The following is a 5,299-nucleotide window of genomic DNA, read 5'->3' as shown; positions in this document are numbered from 1 at the left end:
TCCATTGTTAGACTGATTTATACTTAATGTGTGTTTAAAGGTACTCTCCCAGAGAAACGGTTAAAACTAGAACTTTATGATGATATCGAAACTTACAGAGTCATTGCCGGTCATTTAGAGCAAGCCAAGAGCTTAAATGGTGAAGTTTAGAAGAATTTAAGATCTAAAGCTTGAGCCCAAGTCTTAAGGCTCGAGCCCTGCAAGCCAAAGAAGAAAAGTCAACATGGCATTAAAGTTTAAGCCTTGTACCTTAGAGCTCGAGCCCTAACTAAGGGTGCTCGAGCCTTACCTCAGGGTGCTCGAGCCTTAACCTTCATACTTGAGCATAAGGCATCGTAATTTGAAGAGTTCATTTCATATAAGAACCAAGCTTCCAGGGTCTCGTGCCAAACCTCAAGGATCAAGCACCATTACCCAAAGCTCGAGCCTTGAGTATCTAAAGCTCGAGCCTGGTACCTAGTGCTTGAGCCCATGAAGCTTAGATTGTGCAATGTTAAAAGAGATGAAGCCCAAGAATATTCTAAGTGTTGAAGAAAAAGACGCTTTAGAAAATAGTTGAAGAAATTTGGCTAAGTGTTAAAGTGAAGATTGAGCACCATTCATTGAAGCTCGAGCACCAATCTAAAAAAGCTCGAGCCTTGTTCCCAAAGCTCAAGCCCGAACCTTAAAGCTTGAGCCCTAGTTCTTAAAGCTCGAGCCTTCCATGACATATCAGATTTAAGTTATAGGATTGTTCTCTTTACAAGCCGTATCTTATTCCAGAAGGGCCAGACGACCTAAAAGCCTATCAAACCTTTATTTTCTTCTATAAAAGAAGGCATAGGCCTTGATCGAAGGAGTCTCTTTTTCCCGTATTATTGAGAAGGCTGATACTGTGGTGGTGGCTTTTAGGGTTTCCACAACCTTAGAAGGTGAAGATCATGAGAAGAGAAGTGTTGTCCTAACGATAGAGATGACTCTAACATAGATGACATCCGGCATCGTCATGAGTAGCTAATTCCTTTTTTAGGGCACTGATGTAACCCAATCTAGTATTATGGTTTGATTGTTCTTAACTCTGGGATATTTTAATGTATATTATGTCTTTGATTATATGACTATTAGCAATTAAGACAACTCAATTAGATTTAATGCTTTAAATAGATTACAAATTGTTATTACCTTGTCTTAGATATAATTGTCTATTCTCAACCTATTCTTACTAGACGATATCTGGCGGAGCCCTACTAGATATAAGAATAGAGGTCGTATAATGGTGTTCCAACATTTTTATTAAAGAATGTTTTCATAGTCTATGCTTAGGATAGATGTATTATTTGCTAAGTAGTTAAAGTAATTAGAGTAGGTAGGTGGATAGTCCATGCTAACCGCAGATAGGTTATAGTGAATTGAATTTTATAAAACATCTTTCTTTAAAACCCGAATTGAACAAATGTTATTGAGTTCAATTCATTTAAAACATAATTTGTTAAATCCCAGAGTTGAAATAGTTAACCATAGTACGACGATTGTGGTGAAGTCAAAGCCCTAAGATATCTTTCTCTGATCACTTTAGCTTAATTTTAGTTTAATTTTAGTTTTTTTTTATCATGACAACCAATCAAACACTTCAACCAGTTACCTGTGAAGCAATAAGAATTGATTAAAGGCTGAATATAAATTCTCATCTCCCTGTGGGTTCGACACCCTTTCTATAGTGCTATCTTATAAAGATTCGTACTATTGCGAGTGGTAAAATGTATAACAACAATTTTTGGCGCCGTTACCATGGAGATTTGTTATTTAGTTTAGTTTTTAATTAGTTTATTTTGGTTTACCAGTCTTCAGACTTTTTGATATCTCACCTTAATTCGTTTTCTTTTCAGGTACAGGAAATTAGCAGTGAGGATAAAGACGTTTAAAGGATAAAAAGCTTCGGTTCATTAACCCTTCTATGAGTTTTGCTGTTTTCTTTTACTTAAATTTTTTTTTATTTTTGTCACTTTTAGGATTAGTGGAATTAATGCATGTTAACTCATCATTCTCGGTCAAAACCTTTAGTGCATGATCCTGAAATAGAGAGAACTCTTAGTCAATTAAGAAAACTTAAAAAATATTTGAATACTATAGGAAGTTCTTCTGATAACATGGCTGATAATCGTGATGCACCGAGTAATGGCAATGGTAATAGAGGACGGGTTCCACCTGTTCCTCTATAACCACAATTGAGGGACTATTTCATTCCTATAACATACACTTCTCCTTCGTGTTTTGTATTTCCGGATGCTGATGCAACCCATTTTGAGATCAAGCCTGTTATGATCCAAATGCTTCCTACCTTCCATGGGTATGCAACAAAGGATCCTTATACTCACTTGGATGTATTTTTGGAATTGTGTTCAACTACTAAGTTGACCACTCTTACCAATGATTCATTTAGGATACAACTTTTCCAATTCTCTCTCAAGAACAAAGCAAGAACTTGGTTGTATTTGCTTCCTCTAAATTCTATATCTACATGGGAGATGTTGCAACAAGAGTTCTTGAAAAAGTACTACACAGTGGGCAAAACCTGTCAAATGAGAAGAGAAATCATGGCATTTTCTCAAATCCGAGGAGAATAGTTCCATGATGCATGGGAAAGATATAATGATTTTCTAAGAAAGTGTCCACACTATAATATTGCTCACTGGCACTTAATATAGATTTTCTATGATAGTCTTCCTGATTCTTATAGAAACATGGTTGATGCATCTAGTAATGGAGCCTTTCTACTTAAGAGTCCAGCTGACACTTGGGAACTGTTTAAAGCCCTAAGTGAAAATTCAACGCAACATGTGTCTTCCTCTAGGTCTAGGTCTTCACCTGGAATGCATAAAGTTGAAAAACTCTATGAGGTAGACAAATCTAGTGAGTTAGCTGCTCAAATAGAAGCCTTGAACCGTAGGTTCGATCAAATTCTATCATCTGGCTTTGCTTCTGTTGCTAATCCGCAAACTGCCTTGTCAAAGGAAGTTTGTTCCATCTGTGCTAATCCTTCCCATTTTGCTGACACTTGCCCTATGATGGGACAATCATCTAAGATCCCACAAGAGCAAGTGAATGCTACATTCTCTAGACCAGCTTATAATCCATGTGCTTCTATATATAATTTTGGCTGGAAAGATCATCTAAATCTATCATGGCATAATCAAAGCCAGGGAACCACTGTTCCTTAATCACAGGGATAATATCAAAATTCATCCAATCCTAGGCCACAAAATAACTCTTTCAATCAATCTAGTATCTATCGTCTACATTAGTTTAGGAATCAACCCACTTAAACTCTTAATCTTCCACCTCCTCCTGGAAATTTTGTTTTTAAGGATCAAGTACTCAATGCTCTTGTTGATCTTAAAGCCAATACTTAACTTCTTAATTCTCATTCACAAGCCATAGCAAAGCTAGAGGCACAAGTTGGGCAAATCATGAGTACTCTATCTCGAATAGAGGATGAAAAGCTGCCTAGTCAGCCAGTAGCTAACCCGAAAGGGCAAACTTACATGATTGATGAAACCAATTCCTCAAGTATTCATCATGAGTAAGTTCAGGCTATTACTACATTAAGGAGTGGTAAAGTGATTGATAATTAAGTTGAAAAAGGATAGGAAGAAAAAGAGAAGCTTAGGGTTCCCATTGTTCCAATCATCTATAATCCACATCCCAAGGATGTTTTTTCAAGTTGTATTCCACAATCCACCATAGGAGTTGAAGGTGTAGTCATTTTTTCATCTGTTCCTAACCCTGAGACAGCTTATGAGCCAAGAGCGCTTTATCCTGAACGTCTCAAGAAACCCTCCCACTTTGGTAAACAGGGGGAGAAAATTTAAGCTATGATGGAGGTCTTTAAATAGGTCAAATCAATCTTCCTCTGCTTGATGCTATAAAGCAAATTCCAACCTACTCCGAATTTTTAAAGGACTTGTGCACTCTCAAGAGAAAAACTAAAAGCCAAGTTCCTAAGAAAATTTGTCTCATCGAGCAAGTCAGTGTTATTCTTAAGTACAACACTCCTCTAAAAGTTAAAGATCCTGGTGCTCCTATAATTTCTTGCATCATTGGAAACAATGTGATAAAGCGAGCACTTCTTGATCTTGGAGCAAGTGTTAATCTCACTCCTTACTCGGTGTATGAAAAGCTAGGTCTGGGAGAGTTAAAACCTACGTCGGTTGTTCTACAGCTTGCTGACCATTCTGTCAAATAACCATGAGGTATTGTTGAAGATGTACTCATAAAAGTGGACAAGTTCTTCTTTTCGGTTGATTTCTTAGTTCTTGATATAGAATTGGTCCATGATTCTAAAAAGTTTATTCCAGTCATTTTTGGTCGTTCTTTTCTAGCCATAGCGAATGCTTGCATTAACTGTAGGACTAAAACTATGGATTTATCTTTTGAAAATATGAAAGTCAAGCTAAACATCTTCAATGCTATTCATCATCCCCACGATGATAGTGATTGCTTCTTCCTTGATGTTATTGATGAGTTGGTTGAGGAATCACTCCCGACTATTTTATCCAAGGATCCTTTAGAAGCTTGTCTGAATCATTTCAATTATGAAGATTTTGATATCGAACCTTCAATAGCTAAAGTGAATTCTTTGCTCAATTCCACTCTTATCACAGATTTTCCTCATGGAAATCCTGACTTGGGCCTCTTCTTCCACTTTCTAGTACTCCGCCTATTCCTTCTTTAGAGTCTCGACCTAAGTTTGAGCATAAGCCACTACCGGATAAGCTCAAGCATGCTTTCTTAGGCTTAAATGACACCCTTCCGGTGATCATTGCTTCCAATCTTACAAGTTCCCAAGAAAGTGGTCTCGTAAAAGTTCTTGAGCAAAATAAAGAGGCTATTGGGTAGAATGTGGCTGATTTAAAAGGAATTAGCCCCATAATTTACATGCATCAAATTCAGTTGGAGGAGGATTCCTGAACATCTCGGGAACTCCAAAGAAGATTGAATCCTAATATGAAGGAGGTGGTTTTGAAGGAAGTTGTGAAGTTGCTAGATGCGGGAATCATCTACCCCATCTCAGATAGCAAGTGGGTGAGTCATACTCAGGTAGTTCCTAAAAAGACAGGTATTATAGTAGTTGAGAATTCTGAGGGAGAATTAGTTCCACAATGCACCACCACTGGATGGCATGTGTGTGTTGATTACCAGAAACTTAACTCCGCTACTAGAAAAGATCATTTTCCTCTTCCATTCATTGATTAGATTCTAGAGCGATTGGCTGGCTAGAGCTATTATTGCTTCTTAGATGGATATTCCGACTATAATCAGG

The 5,299-nt window shown here is 37.4% G+C and overlaps 1 non-coding gene across 1 annotated transcript; it reads right to left on the bottom strand.

Annotated features, from left to right (window-relative positions):
* Nucleotides 1–2,556: 2,556 nt before the first annotated feature.
* Nucleotides 2,557–2,662, bottom strand: LOC132301962 (small nucleolar RNA R71). The gene has a single exon (XR_009480694.1). It is a non-coding gene; the product is annotated as a small nucleolar RNA R71 (small nucleolar RNA).
* Between the last annotated feature and the right edge of the window lie 2,637 nt (nucleotides 2,663–5,299).

Source organism: Cornus florida, unplaced genomic scaffold, assembly GCF_030987335.1.
Source record: "Cornus florida cultivar Cherokee Brave unplaced genomic scaffold, ASM3098733v1 CherokeeBrave_3.0.0_Hap2_Chr03, whole genome shotgun sequence".
In the NCBI taxonomy this organism is placed as follows: Eukaryota; Viridiplantae; Streptophyta; class Magnoliopsida; order Cornales; family Cornaceae; genus Cornus; species Cornus florida.
The sequence above is the reverse complement of the archived record's forward strand: the minus strand, read 5'-3'. Positions and strand labels throughout refer to the sequence as shown.